The sequence below is a fragment of the Nomascus leucogenys genome, chromosome 19 (genome assembly GCF_006542625.1).
Source record: "Nomascus leucogenys isolate Asia chromosome 19, Asia_NLE_v1, whole genome shotgun sequence".
Classification (NCBI taxonomy): Eukaryota; Metazoa; Chordata; class Mammalia; order Primates; family Hylobatidae; genus Nomascus; species Nomascus leucogenys.
In genome coordinates, this window is record NC_044399.1 from 46,298,204 (window position 1) to 46,314,451 (window position 16,248).

Genomic DNA, 16,248 nt, shown 5'->3' on the forward strand with positions numbered 1-16,248 from the left:
AAAAAAACTAACTTTCTGCCTGGTGCTCTGCAGATCCCTCCTTCTCCCACCTTCCCTAAGTAGCTGCTCCTGACCCCCGCCCCCCCACACCTTGGCAAACGACACTAGTGGCCGATAGCAACTGGTGTTTTAAAAATACTAATTTGGAGCCCCATTTGAGACCTACAACAGGAGAGTCTGCATCAGATTCGGCCTCAGATTCTAAGGCATCTGACTACATTCCCAGGTGTGTGTGATGCGCAGCCAGGTTTGGAAGCTAGTGAACTCCACAGTAGGTCTAGCCTTTCACCACGTGAAGTCATTAAGGGTTTGTAAGAATGAATGAGCTGTCAAGAGGAAAGGCCTGGGGCAGTGCTCCTTTATTAATTATGGGGAAAGTGATTTATTGGCAATGATAATGCTTCTCTTGGAAAGGGCAAAGAATGGTTCGTCGATTGCTGCATTAGGTCTTTCCCCACTCAACCTTAATGCTCGGCTTTTACTCCTCACTGTAGTTTAAAACCAGCACGGCTTTCCCACGAAACAGCCTCTGGGTCTTTATTCCCAGGTGAGCCGCATCTTTGGGGGAAATACCAACACAGAGACTCTTTCCCAGTTCTTGGCCGGGGGACACCCTCCCCCCAATATCCCTGTTTGCTTGTGTCATCATCTAGTAGCCAACGTATAGTTGTGCATATCTGATACGTAGAAAAACACCGGGTGAGGATTAAAAAAAAATCATTGATATATGCCCAGATCGTTTTGCTAAAAGAAAGCTTCCTTTAGCAGAAGGGCAGGAAGTGGGGGAAGAAAGATAGCTGGATTAACAAAGTCAGAGGTGAGAAACGGGTAGGCGAATTGGGGGTCAGGGTTCTGTCTGCGGAAGAGGCGAAGAGGGTTCAAAAGAAAAGTTGCAGCGCCTGTGTGCGCGTGTCATCGATGGGCTGGGTGCGGGAGACAGCGCTAGCGCGCGGCCACAACGCACTGCGGGGCCGAGAGCCGGCAGGAAATCGAAAAAGCTGCTCGCCGGCAGAGGCTGGGAGGCTGGAAGGGCTCCCCACCCGCTCGGTGCTCCAGAAACGCGCCGGCTCTGCCCCGACGCGATCGCCCCGGGAGCCCGAGGGGCGCGCAGGGGGCCCCGGGTCGCCCGGCGGCCGCGGGGCCGAGCGCGCTTGTGAGCGACTGCGAGGCTGCGGGCGGCGGGCGGGCGAGTGTGCGCGGGAGGGAGGGGGAGCGCGCGCGCCGCCCGGGCCCCGGCCCTCCCAGCCTCCCGGCCTCCGCGCCTGCCTCCCGCCCGCGCGCACCGCTGCCCGCTGCCGCCGCTCCTGCTCGCGCCGGCGCTGCACGGGAGTCAGCCCGCCGCCGCCGCCTGCTTTGTGCTTCCCACAGAAAATGGGAGCGACCTCTTCCTGATCGGGAGCTGTTTAAAAGGAGGGAGTGCGCCGTATTTCCTACTAGCGTGGAGGAACGGAGGAAGAATCCATTCACACTCCCCAAACCAGGTAGGATCTTATGATGGGCAGGCAGAAGGCATTTGGTCAGAGACCGAGAACTATTTTCCATTTGCTGCTCATAAGGCTACACTTCCCTCTGCTTTGGCAAACGAGCGGCTTCTAAATTTGTGTGTGTATGTGTGTGTGTGTGTGATGTGGTGTGTGCGCGCCTGCACATTTTTCTGGGTGTCCGCGCTTCCCAGAGTGAAATTGCTCGGGCTGGTGCGTCTGGGCGTGAGGGTGCCTGCCTGCCAGTGCAGGCTGCCGGAGGAAGAAAGGGCTGCTAAGGAGAGATGCTGCACCCTGCACCGCGCTGGGCTCTGAGGATACAGGGCGCGAAGAGCTAAGTCCACCCCGAATGCAGCGCTGCTGGGGATCCAGGCGTCCCTACCCACTGGACTCTTCTCCGCGGACATCCCTCCTCCCGGTAATCCCTGGGGTCTTTCCCCAAGGCCACATTTCCGAGCCCCCTGTTTTCCAGCGGGCGTTGGGTGCTCATTCACCACGGACTGCGGAGAGGAGGGAGGTGTGGCGGGGCAGAGACAGACCAAGAAGAAATGTAGGGGGTAGCAGGGAGTGGGCTTCAGGGTCCACGTCTCTGGGCACTGTGCCGTGGTGTGCTTTGGGGATTCTGCACACACAGGCATCTTTCCCCAAGAGATTGGAAGGGAACTTTGCAGCTGCATTCTCTGCCTCTGGAGCTTTGCTGGCTCTTGGGGGAAATGGTCTGTGTTCTGAGATGTGAAGATATCCTTTTTGGCTCCTCCTTAATGAAGAAGAGGGCGGTCTTATAGCTGGACAGCCGGCCAAAGAAACCAAATCCGCCCAGGCGATGCTCTTGAAAATACAGTATGTGTGCATTCTTGATTCTTTAAATCCACCCCCTGCATCACCCCCGCCACCTCCCTTGCCCCACCACCACCCCGTGGATTCTGTTGCTGTTTGATGAATGGCTTGGGCTGGCAATTTGTATTTCCCTCTCCAAAGTGGTAGTGGTTGAGTTGAGAACGGGGTGATGAAATTTAACAAAGCATTTTTAGAAGAGAGCAATGTGCATGTTGTATGCAGTCATTGGAAAGTCATGCTTTGCACTAGGTATCGTTTTGAAGTCCCCGAACCTGGCTGTCCTGAAGCCGCTCTCTCTCTCTCCTGCTAGTCAGCTACTAGTGGTTGTGAATATAACAATACAAACTTTGTCCTGCTGGAGGTGTAAAGACTAAAAAGAGAAAAAAGGATATCAGTGGGAGGTGTAGTGGAAGAAGCTTTTTTAAAAATGACAGATGTGGTGAAGACAGTACAAGCGTCCTGATCATGGAGGAGCCTGTAGCTGGGTAGGTGGAGATTTCTGATCAGATCTGGTTAAAGGCATTGCTGGAGTATCTCCAGATATGAGCAGTTGAACATGCACAATCTGAGACTTGTGCGAAGATTTCCCAGGGGAAAGAGGGAGCCACCAGGAGAAAATTCTGAAAGTATACCTCTGTTTCTCATGCCCCCACCAGCGCGCGCGCGTGCGCACACACACACACACACACACACACACACACACTCACATTTCTCTTGCTCTCTCAAAGCTACTCCTGCAGCGAGTCAGAAAAAAAAGGAAGGAAAATGAATCTAGATGTTTCATTCATTTCAAATAAGACAAAGCCGGAAGAGGGATGGTTGGTTTTAGGTTCTTCTTTCAAATCCTGTGTTACTTGGATTGAGCTCCCTGGGTTTGCTAAACTTGCTTAATTGGGAGGTTAGGCGGGTGTGAAAGCAGGAGGAAGGAAGGGAAAACTAGCTCCATCTTTGGGGCCTTGTGAGTGAGAAGGTGGGGGAGGACCCACTTATTTCATCAAGAAGCAAGATATGTGCTCTTAAATGGTTTTCATTTTACAAATTCTGCCTGCTTGAAGAATTCCATTTGGATCTCACGGCTCTTTAGCTAAGATTTCTCACACCTGTTATAAAAGAAGCCCTGATTTTGTCCCCTTAAAATTGTTGTTGTCTTTAAAAAAAAAAAAAAAGAAATGATTAATTCCTAGAAAAACAACAGCAACAAAAAGGACTGAACAGAGATAAACCATTATTTATTGTTGAGCTGTAGAGGGCTACAAAGGATGTAAGAGTGTCATGACAATCAGACTTAATCTACTGTCTTGAAAGCCTAACAGGGCTGAAAGAGGAGAGTAATGAACTAAAATATGAAGGCTTATTTTCTATGTATCTACTTACCTATTTACTTTATTATTGTTATTATATAATGGTTTCTACTGTAATGTTTCAGATTAAGAACTAGATAGCCCTTTTGTTGACCAGGGGAAGAAAAGAGCATGAGAGTAACAGTGCTTTGACTCCCAATAAAATTACAAAAGGAAAGTGAGGTATAGTCAGTAACAACTATAGGACTATTTGCAGGAATTATGTTAATTGCTCTGTTAAGCTTTCTGTGTTTTGAAAAAATAAAATATATTCCAAGAGAACTTCAGCATCTGTTAGAAAGCTACGTTTAACATGCTTTTGCCAGGCAAAAATAGACTTTTATTTACTTGCAAAATAAATGCATGATTCCTCTTAGTATTCAATCTATTTCTTTGACAAAATAAATGATGAGAAAAGCTGTGCAGATCCAAGGAAGTTGCAATTCCCCTTTAAAAAGCAAGCCAAAGCATTCATTTAGCTCATAGATGTGGTTGTCTCAAAGTAAGTGCATTTTGGGACATTAATGTCTCTGTTTTTTTTTTTTTTTTTAAATGTTGCAATTCAGTGAGACAAGTTCTTTCTTCCTGATGCCTTTTAGGTACAGGGAGGATAGTATATAGGTAAGAAGGAGAGTGCCCTGAAAACATGGCAATAAACAAAATTCAAACTGAAATATAAATTAAATCTGGTAAAAGAAATGCAGCCTCTAGAAGAGGCTGTTAGAGCACATATGTCGCATGTTTTGTATTTTTGTAGTATGTGTGTATGTTGCTTTCGAGTAAACATTAAATTGTCATATTTGCTAAGAATTTAGGAATCAACATTGCTATTATCTCTCTACTCTTCCTGGTCCCTTTATCTTTTTGTTTTTGCCCCCAAGGATAAATGTGTTTTGCTAAAATATTATCCAAATATCACCCATACTTGTAGTTAAATCCTTCATCATAACCTCCCATACCTCATAGACCCCTCATCATAACCCCTACCAAATGGTCTCCCATCTGACCAAATTCTACTGCTCCCTCTTGTGGCAAACGTCCTCCCTGACTTTCTCTGGGTTCCAGAATCCTATCTGACATCACTTATGGCTGCCTTAGCTGTCTATCACTTTGGCTCTAATTCTCGGTAGTAACGGTGGCTAACAAAACCAGTGGATTTCTGTACTAGCTGTTTCCACTTTTCTTTTTAAACGAAGGTATTTCTGTTCCCTAGAGACATAGCTGAGATTTAGTGGAAATAAATATCAGGTGTTTTCTGACCCATTGGGGTGGACTAGATTCTGAGAATGTGAGCTTCCAGCGTCTGCCTTTGAGATTCGGATTTGGATTCAGGACTCGTCCAGTGGGGCCTCATTAAATGCAGTGGGATTACTTTCAATTTTCTTTCTTCCTTTTCCAAATTCTCTTTCTCTCCTGGCCTCCCCACTCTGTCACCCTCCATCCGCAGTCCTCCAAGCACATATAAACATTACAAAATACATTTTACACAATACATATTTTGAAGACCTAATCAATGACTAGATTCTCAGTAGTACTTATTAATCAAACGGTCCATTTTCTGATGTATTTTCCGGTGTATTGATTTCACTTAAAAGACAGTGGCTTATAGTCCTTGCTGCCTCAAGTGATTTTTGTAGTTTCTCTTTGCAGAGACTATATTGAACACTAGGTGTTTTAAATTTACATTTGTGATTGTCCTTTGATCTGCCCAGCCAAGAGTGTAGACAGTAACAAGACAAAAGTTTAAGTGAATCACATTTCCGCCTTATCTGAAACTTCCTAGTGAGTTTCAGTAGAGGGAGGGGAGCATGTGGAAGAGGAAAAGCTCTGGCAGCTGAAGCAAAGAAAATGCTTTTGTGATCAAGGGCAAGTGCATTGCAGGCAGCAGTTTATACAGTGATTTGAGGGTGGGCAAAACATTCCCAGGTTCAAAGCATTTATTTCTTGGGCAAAATAGGATCTGAAACTTTCACAATTAGAGCCACTCATTTGAATAAAGGAATTCTATCTAGTAGACCCTAATAAAATGAAATATTATCTGAGAAGGAGCTACCATTAATTCTCACAAATCGTTAGCATATGTTCATTTTTTTAACTTGGATTGGCTTATCAGGTCAACTGGCAGACAAAGTCCTGAGGGCCTGGAACACAGGAAAATGCAGAGAATGTGAAAGAGGTTTAAAACTAGGTTGCTGCCCAGTTAGTGCCCTCAGAGGGCCATTTTGGTGGGGAAGTTTGGGGGGATGTGAGTGCCCAGGAATGGGGCTATTGATGGAGGGATAGAGAGTAGCCAGACAAAGGCAAAGATAAACTCTCCAAGATTTGGCTTCTAGAGCAACAAGGGTAATAAAAATTTGATACTTTCTTGAAGATTTAGCCATTTAAGTCCTCTGAGGAATGGGCAAAATATTTTCCCTAGAGTGAAATTATATCCTTAAAATCTTGAGTAGATTCGACTGTATCATTTTGCAATATGTATTAATGCCCATAACCTAGAAAATGCTAGTGTGATACCAATTGAGACAAATGGTTTTTTGTACGTGTAATAGATCTAGGAAACTAGATGTAAATATTAAAGATCATCTTAATTTTTTAAAAAAGACAGAAAGAGTAATTACTTTGTTGATGTCATTCATGGTAAGTGAGAACAATCAATAATTTCCTGTTTGGATCCAATGTGAGAGCAAGTCAAACAAACAAGGTAGTGATTCAGCAATTTACTTCAACCACACCATGATACTTATGGAGCACTCAGTGTATACAAGGCCCTGTGCTTGGCTTTTCAAAGAATGCAGATGATGAAGAAAAGTTAGTGACATTTGTTGAGCACTTTTTATATGCCAGGGACTAGTCTGAATGCTTTATACACGTTTTCTCATTGGATGCTTATGGGCATCCTGCAGGGTAAGGAAGCATCATTATTCTGACTTAAGGATGAAGACTATGGTTCAGTGAAATAACTTTGGCCAAGGGCTAACAAGTAATGGTTAATAAGGAAGGCTCTCCAAAAGCCATGCTCTACACTGTTCTCTGTTCCCAGGGATGTCATGGTCTAGAACACATATACTGAAGTACAAGGCTGAGCAAGAAAGATCACTCCACTGCAACTGAGCAAAGTGCTGAAGGAGTTGAAAGGAAGAAGAGAACATTGGACATGGCTTCGTGGAGGAGGAGGCATTTTAATTTATTCAGAAAGAGCGAAAAGGATTTTGAAAACAAATAAGGCCTAGCCACTTTTGAAACATGTCAAAGAGCCCCAGCTTATTTATGACAAGGTAACCGTGGAGAAATGTTAGGGCAGTTTCTAGACCCTTTCATTCTGTTCTGTGTCCCAGTCAGGACTATGCCACAGCAACGGGATCTGAAACAAATAATGACATAAGCCATTGTACAAATGCATTTTATACTTGAAACCAAAATGTAGGATGAACTTCCAGCGTGGCCTTGGAGGAGAGAGGCTGTATCAGTCACAGGTGAGGCAAGAGACAGACCACTCGCTAATTTGTTCCTTTATTAAAGGTGTTGATTCTGTTTCCTCTACTAGGGTAGGGGGTTTTTATTTATTTCCCCCAAAGCTCAAGACCCAGGGCCACCCTTTGGTTCTCTGCTGTGCCCGATGAATTGCATCCCATCCTGGTAGCAGGTTGAGAGAATCAGACTGCTTCCTGTACATCCAAGCTTTAACTTCCTCTGGGGGCTGTGTTAGAGCCCCAACTGTGGGTGGCATCAGACAGTTTGGAGAGGTGCCCGTCAAATGTCTCTCAGAAGTTTCAAGTCACTCTTCCAAAATGATCTTTCAAATGTTAGGAGATATGGACCCTCCAAAGCTGAAATTTGTGAGTCGGGGTTGGGCAGTCAGTACTTCTTTCCCCCTGACTCCTCCCCGTCTGCCTTTCTTCCCCTGGACATGCAGCTAGCTGTCAGAAGTTCTTTTTAAGAGCTTCTCTTTATCAGTCCTTCTGTTGCTTCATACCATGGCTAGCACTGGAAGAGACATCTGACATCGCCTAGTTTTGCTTTGTGTTTATTTTTATATTTTACAAATAAGCAAATGGAGGCGATATAAAATTAAATGATTTTATAAGACTGAAACAGGAGATAGTAGAATCCAGTTCTATGACTCTGAAATCATTCCATCCAAGTTACCTCTTTTTCTTTTTTTTCCTTGTGTAGAAAGCCTCCAGAAATTTGCCTGTGTTTTCTGGGCCTCAGGAATTTCTGGATGTCTAATAAGGATTCTTCAGGGTGGAAAGGGAACTATGACTTTTCATCTAGTTTGAGAATACTGACTAACAAAATGAACCACCCTGGGGTCCTCAGACTAAAGGTCTCTGAGGTCAGCAGACATACTCATGATAGTTATAACATTCGTTTGAATTCAAAAGGTGGCATATTTGACATTGTGCTAATTACTTAGCCTTCTCCGTGTTTACTTTCTTCATCTATTCAATGGGAATAAAAATATTAAAAAGGCTTGTGGTTTTTTGTGAGGAGTAATAATGTTAGTAAAATATTTGGAACAGTTTCTGACACATGGGTGCTCAGTAACTGTTAGCTCATTACTGAAGATATAAATGGTGTGAGAGAGCCTTGTTCCTGCCTGTGTGCCCCCATGTGAATACACTGATTGGTGTGGTGAAGGGGTTACCACAGGAAGGTAAAGGAAGATAATTACACACATAATGACATATACCAAAGATCAGAGGGCTGATTTTTTAAATGGCCAGATAGTCAATATTTCTGGCTTTGTGAACTATAGGATCTGTCATAATTTATCAACTCTGCTGTTATAGCAAGAAAGCAATCATAGACGATATATAAATGAATGGGCACGGCTGTGTTCCATAAAATGTTATTTGTGGACACTGAAATTTGAATATCACATAATTTTCACATGAAATATTCTTTTTTTTTCCAGTAATTTTAAAAGGTAAGAAACACTTTAATTTTGTGGGCCTTATGAGAACAGGTGGCAGATTGAATATGTCCCATTAACCATAGTTTGCCGACTCTTGACACACACAGTATAGATCATGAGAGACACAAATGCAACATTGATGGGCTTGGGGAATCCTAGCAATTGGTGTTGGTGTAGTGTGAAGAAAAATGGCCTAGAAATTCACAGAATTTGTTTTAGAGTCCAGCTCCATCACTTCTGAGATACGTGGCTTTGAAATGTCTCTTTCAGTTATCAGGCCCCAAATTTTCTTATTGGGAAAGGTGGGGGCTAGGGAGGCAGATGACTTTTTTATTTTACTTTTCTTTAAACAGAGTCTCACTCTGTCACCAGGCTGGGGTGCAGTGGCATGATCGTGGCTCACTGCTGTCTCTACCTCCTAGGCCCGAGTAATCCTCCTGGCCCAGCCTTCTGAGTAGCTGGGACCACAGACATATGCCACTGTGCCTGGCTAATTTTTTAATTTTATTTTTGTAGAGATGGGGGTCTTGCTATGTTGCCCAGACTGGTCTTGAACTCCTGGGCTCAAGCAATTCTTCCTCAGCCTCCAAAAAGTGCTGGGATTATAGTCATGAGCTACTGTACCTGGCCTAGATGACATTTAAGGGCCTTCCTAGCAATCAAAGTAGTTTTATAAGGGAAATTTGACATTTGAGATGGGTCATGGAAGATAACCATAAAAGCATTAGAAAGGATGATGTGGTACATATTTGGGTAATTTTCATTTAGTAGCTCAGCTGACTACTAGCTGATATATTGACTAACAGTAAACCTGCACAGATGGACAGGTGTAATATTATAGATGACCTTGAAGGCCAAAGTGTAGGATTCGAATATCATAGCTGCAGATTGTTAGCAGAATTTTCCAGTTTTACAGATGATACTGAGAGAGGGAAAATGACTTCTCCAAGGACATATGACTGGTCAGTAGAGCTGAGACCAGCACTCATTTCTTTTAGTCCCTAGACCAGTGAACCTTCCGTCTACCACATTGACCCTGTAAGTGTGGTAGAATGCAATTAAATGCAGTTGCATGGCTCTGACCTCAGAGAAAGTCTTGTATAAATTATAGAAGCTACTTTTTGTCTCTTCCAAACATGATCTCATACCCCAGCATATCTAAGAAGGTAGGTCTGTGACTAATCCTGTTACAGAGAAGGGTAATTATAAAAGTGTCCACCTAAGACCTTACAATTCAACAACCTTTTGGCTGGTTTCCTGCAGAATGTCTTTTAAATCTCAGCTTAGATGTTATTTTTCAGCTGAACCTTCTCTAATACTCTGGTAGGTGAAGTCCTCTGTAACTTACCTTTATAGAGTCACATTTTTACTTCCATAGCATTTATTCGAGTTAATAATTATGGATTTCTTTTTTTACTTTAAGTTCTGGGATATATGTGCAGAGTGTTCAGTTTGTTACATAGGTATAGATGTGCCATGGTGGTATGCCGCACCTATCAACCTGTCATCTAGGTTTTAAGCTCTGCATGCGTTAGGTATTTGTCCTAATGTTCTCCCTCCCCTTGCCCCCGACCCCTCAAAAGGCCCCAGTGTGTGTTCTTCCCTTCCCTGTGTCCATGTGTTCGCATTGTTCAACTCCTACTTAAGAGTGAGAACGTGTGGTGTTTGGTTTTCTGTTCCTATGTTAGTTTGCTGAGGATGATGGCTTCCAGCTTCATCCATGTCACTGCAAAGGACATGATCTCACTCCTTTTTATGGCTGCATAGTGTTCCATGGTGTATATGTACCAAATTTTCTTCATCCAGTCTCTCATTGATGGGCATTTGGGTTGGTTCCAAGTCTTTGCTATTGTAAATATTGCTGCCATACATATATGTGTACATGTGTCTTTATAGTAGAATGATTTCTGTTCCTTTGGGTATTTACCCAGTAATGGGATTGCTAGGTCAAATGGTATTTCTGGTTCCAGATCCTTGAGGAATTGCCACACTGTATTCCCCAATGGTTGAACTAATTTATAATCCCATCAACAGTATAAAAGCGTTTCTGTTTCTCCACAGCCTCACCAGCATCTATTGTTTCCTGACTTTTTAATAATTGCCATTTTGACTGATGTGAGATGGTATCTCATTGTGGTTTTGATTTGCATTTCTCTAATGATCAGTGATGATGAGCTTTTTTTCATATGTTTGTTGGCTGCATAAATGACTTCTTTTGAGAAGTGTCTGTTCATATCCTTTGTCCACTTTTTGATGTTTTTTTTTTTTTTTTTTTTTTTTGTAAATTTAAGTTCCTTGTAGATTCCAGATATTAGACCTTTGTCAGATTGGGTAGATTGCAAAATTTTTCTCCCATTCTGTAGGTTGCCTGTTCACTCTGATGCTAGTTTCTTTTGCTATGCAGAAGCTCTTTGGTTTAATTACATCCCATTTGTCAATTTTGGCTTTTGTTGCAATTGCTTTTGGTGATGTAGTCATGAAGTCTTTGCCCATACCCATGCCCTGAATGGTATTGCCTAGGTTTTCTTCTAGGATTTTTATGGTTTTTAGTTTTGCATTTAAATCTTCAGTCCACCTTGAGTTAATTTTTGTATAAGGTGTAGGGAAGGGGTCCAGTTTCAGTTTTCTGCATATGGCTAGCCAGCTTTCCCAGCACCATTTATTAAGTAGAGAATCCTTTCCCCATTGCTGGTTTTTGTCAGGTTTGTAGAAGATTAGATGGTTGTAGATGTGTAGTGTTAGTTATGAGGTCTCTGTTCTGTTCTATTGGTCTAGATGTCTGTTCTGGTACCAGTACCATACTGTTTTGGTTACTGTAGTCTTGTAGTAGTATAGTTTGAAGTCAGGTAGGGTAATGCCCCCACCTTTGTTCTTTTTGCTTAGGATTGTCTTGGCTATACAGGCTCTTTTTTTGTTCGATATGAAACTTAAAGTAGTTTTTTTTTTCTAATTCTGTGAAGAAAGTCAATGGTAGTTTGATGGGAATAGCGTTGGATCTATAAATTGCTTTCACAATATTGATTCTTCCTATCCACGAACAGGGAATGTTTTTCCATTTGTGTCCTCCCTTATTTCCTTGAGCAGTGGTTTGTAGTTCTCCTTGGAGAGGTCCCTCACGTCCCTTGTAAGCTATATTCCCAGGTATTTTATTATTTTTGTAGCAATTGTGAATGGAAGTTCATTCATGATTTGGCTGTCTGCTTTCCTATTGTTGGTGTATAGGAATGCTTGGGATATTTGCACATCGATTTTGTTTCCTGAGACTGCTGAAGTTGCTTATCAGCTTAAGGAGTTTTTGGGCTGAGACACTGGGGTTTTCTAAATATAGAATTATGTCATCTGCAAAGAGAGGCAATCTGACTTCCTCTTTTCCTGTTTGAATACCCTTTTTTTCTGTCTCCTGCCTGATTGCCCTGGCCAGAACTTCCAATACAATGTTGAACAGCAGTGGTGAGAGAAGGCATCCTTGTCTTGTGCCGGTTTTCAAAGGGAATGCTTCCAGCTTTTGCCCATTCAGTATGATATTGGCTATTGGTTTGCCATAAATAGCTCTTATTATTTCGAGATGTCCCATCAATACCTAGTTTACTGAGAGTTTTTAACATGAAGCAATGTTGAATTTTATCAAATGCCTTTTCTGCGTCTATTGAGATAATCATTTTGGTTTTTGTCATTGGTTCTGTTTATGTGATGGATATAATTATGGATTTTGGGTAGTAATTTAAATGAACAGCTGTCATCTGTCTTCCCAGCTAGACAATAAGTTCCATAAGGAGAGAGAGTACATCTGTCTATCTCATGGTTCTAGCCCCAATGCCTCGCACTTTGCTATATACATAAAAGACATTTGATTTTTTTAATGAATGAATGTTCTCTCATTAATCATTGATATTGATGAAAATAATTGTTGCATTAGCAAAGGCTTCATAGATATAAATTATCTTCAATTGCTAATTAAATTATTAAATAGCATTTCTTCCCCCAGTGACTTTTTTCTCTACCTTTTCTGATGGCTCCTTTTAGGACCACCTTTGTGATAGATAAATTCACATCTATTATAATCCTCATCTATCACCAAAAGACAATAATCTAGCAATGTCAGCATAGTTACTAACGTTAAAACCATACCACTTAAGCCAATTTTAATAATTTTTCAAACACAGGTATATAAGATTGGTTTAAAGAACATATTCACTAGATGCCCTAGCTAGTAGAGAAAAACCGTGTGTTTCTCTACTAGATTTCTGTAACAATGTTCTGTTTTCCCATGTCGCCAACACTCCCTTTAGTCCTCTAAATAATAAGATTTGACTAGTTTCTTTCTAAGGTGATTTTCGTTTTTAAAGTGTATTATGTAATATATAATATACAATATTGTAATATGTAAATAGACACTTGGTGTTAGAACCTTGTCACTGAGTATATTGTCAGGAACTTTAGAAAATTGTAGCACACAGTACTGATGGAGAGTCACCCTTATGTGAGCACCCATCACCTTGACTTTTTAAAATATGTTTCTTTTTACTTCCTACTTCCACTCTTTTCAAGAACAGCTTATTCTTTCAAGGACTGTAATTTGAAACTATGCAGGAAAATGTAAGACTTACAAACCTCAAGTTGATAGGATTCTGTCTTCTGAAATGCTATCTACTTGAAGATGAATCCTAATGACTCACGGAAAAAGCTGATGAAATTCACCAGCCCTCTGCTCACACAACCAGCATTTACCTTGTTAAAAAAGATTAAAAAAGAAAAAAGAAAAAAATCTTGCTGGATTGACTATCATTCAACTTGAAATTGGATTCTATATTAAACATCCCCTGTTCCAAGAAGCAGACTAGAAAAAAGAAAGACTGACCACAGAGATTCATTCTTGAGTTGAAATGAAGAAAGAGAGTAGGGGCTGCCTCCTAAAGCACCTGTCATTTGAAGAGCACAGCTTTCCTTACTACCCAGTACTTCATTTTGGGGTTCATGCTTCTGCATGTTTTCTACCTCTACTTAGGGCTTGGGTATAGAAACTGAATAGGTCTCTGAAGATGTCCCTTTATCCTAAGTCTTTGTCACCTGCCAATGTAGTGACCTAGCAATCCTTTCTTGTCTCTTCTTAGAGAAGACAAAACACCTGCAGCAACATCGTGAAGTAGGAACTTTATATTAACTCCAGAGCTTTAATCTCCCTTTTGGGGCCCCTCTTATCTCCTATTAAGATCTGTCCTCCTCTGCCCTCTAGTTCCCCACCTCCTGGACACATATTCACTAAGAGGCTTCATATTTTGATCCTGCCCGGAGACCCAGTCTGTGAGAGGGAAAGCACAGCTGACATATTACTTAACATCAACATCTTACTGATATTAGAACAAACACTATTTTCTGATTTTCAGGCACGTACTTCCAGTCCGTTTGCTAAACAAGCCCCATGCCCTGTGTGCCGTTTCTGTGCTTCTACTCAGTTCTGCTCTTTCTGCCTTACACTTCGCAAAGGGTGGTCCAAGACCACCTACGTCACAGTCACCTGGGATTGTTGTTAAAATTCAAATTTGGAAATTCCTCAACTGTATCTGATGATAGGGCCCAGTTAACTGCATTTTAATTAGTTTCCCAGGTGATTCTTAGGTGAACTGAAGTTGGGGAATCATTGCTCTATGCCTTTGTCCATATCATTTCTTCCTTTTAGAATGTCCTCTCACATTCTTTAGCCATTGTCATCCTTCCCATGCCTTCCTTTTATGGAATTTTGTCAATTCTTCCTAGTATTAATGGTCATTGGTAACTGTCGCTTGCAGACTGTAAATTTAGTAAGTACAGGGACCATGTGTCAATCATATTTGCAATCCCTGTAGTGTCTGTTATGGTGCTTTGCACATAGAAGCTACTCCATAGAGGCTTGATGAATAAATGAAGGGTTCATTCCCTCCAGAACTAGAAACATAGGAAGGGCTCACTATATATACAGATTTTTAAGATTAAATGTCAACCAGCTATTGGGGAAATATTTTTAGGTAGAAAATCCTTTTTGGTGACCTAGATATAAAAGCATGTATATGACCTCATTCTTTTTCAGTGTGTAAGGTCGAACACACTGAAACAAAGAAGGGCTGCTGTTTCTCTTCAGGGTTAGTGGTGAACAATTATCACGTAAAAGAATTACCATTGTCTATCAGGAGGCTTCTGAAAGATTTACAGAGTCCAAGGCCCTGCCTCTGGGAGCTCATTATAGTTGAAATCTCTAGCTTGCAGGACCACAGTCTGAGCAGTCCGAGATTTCTAGAATGCTGGGTTTGTTAACTCAAGACCCAAGGTACATTAACCTGGGGACTAGGTAGTCCACTTCAGTGCTCAGTGTCACTGTTCAGATGCCAGGAAAGTCTCTTCAGTGAATCTCTAGTAATGGAAGGGTCCTGGTTTCCACAGAAGGGACTCACTCCTTGACTCTGGCAGTGCCCCACTAGAATACAAGCTCCTTTGGAGATATGTTTTATTTATCTTTGAAACACAGTGTCTGGCATATATGAGCGGCTAAGAAAAGCTTGGCAGATAAAACCATAAACGAATGTGTTGTTTTTGCATTTCTTTGGATTACTTATCGGCTTAAATTTAAGATGTTAAAAAAAAAAAATGACCCCCAAGACAGTAAATTTTTGAGCTGCAGTGAAATTCTTTTTAAAAAATTACTGAATTATTGTTATTAGAGCAAAGTGTTAACCTACTTGTTGTAGCAAAATTCTATATCATTCTCCCTGGCTTCCATTCATTATCCATTCCCCTCTTTTATTTTAGTTTTGCTTGCTTACTGCTAGGGATTCTTTCTCCATTTGCTTTTCTCCTGACCAAATGGAAAAACCTTGAGTTTACTACATGAGTTTGGAGTGATTTCAGACCTCTGTCTTCAGCTGATGATCCTCCACATGGATCATCTTTCCCTTGCTATGTGATGAATAGAAGTGCTTACAAAACTTACTTGGGGAGTGGGAAGGCATCAGGCAGGAGTGGAAACATGTGAGGCTCCTTGATGAGCTAATGCAACCTACACACATTTATTCAGGTGGGAAGAAGGGGCAGCATGGGAGGTTAAGTACCTAAATCTTGAGCTCTTTGTCCCCAGAAAACATTGTTAACTTATTGTCGTGAAAATAAAAAGTGCCTGCCATTTTGGAAATCGTTATAGTTTAATGCAAAATGCCTGAATTAAAATTCTAGTTCTGTCCCTTAAGTCTATATGACTCTAGCCAGCTTACCTTCATGAACCATTTATTTTTCTCATTTGTAAAATGGGAATGATAATATCTCCTGGTAGTATTGTCAGAAAAGTCAGGGACAGTGAATACAAAGTAATTAGCACAGTACCTGGGACAAGTAGATGCTCAGTCAATGATTTCAGTCATTATTGCCATCAGTGCCCTGAGTAGGGCCCTTAAACCCTGCTCTGTGGCTCTGGCATAATGAATTAGAGGACAAACCTGGCTAACTTCACATGGGGCCCAAGATTATCAGAGCATCTTCCTTCTGCATTCTTTTTTATTTATTTTCTGTCGAAAGACGCTCTCTTTTCCAGCTTTCTTCTTTCTACCCATATTTCCATGTTAGCATGCAGATTAATATTTAAATTTAAATGCTTGGTGTTCTTTCCCTTCTATAGGGCCTCTGTAATGAAGGTGATTTTTGTTGTGTC

General features: G+C 41.7%; 1 protein-coding gene across 20 annotated transcripts in view; it reads left to right on the forward strand.

Annotated features, from left to right (window-relative positions):
* SLC8A1 (solute carrier family 8 member A1) overlaps positions 1 to 16,248 on the forward strand; it is a 413,146-nt gene that overhangs the window by 58,119 nt on the left and 338,779 nt on the right. For 8 of the 20 annotated variants that reach the window (XM_030800096.1, XM_030800101.1, XM_030800099.1 and 5 more), the window contains exon 1: positions 1,294 to 1,481. The exons of 2 other annotated variants lie outside the window; for them this stretch is intronic. The gene's annotated coding sequence lies outside the window, so the exon portion shown is untranslated. Of the gene's footprint in view, positions 1 to 1,293; positions 1,482 to 1,719; positions 1,900 to 2,771; positions 2,804 to 16,248 lie in introns of those variants that run through there. 10 more of the 20 variants (XM_030800084.1, XM_030800091.1, XM_030800089.1 and 7 more) reach the window with 4 other exon arrangements.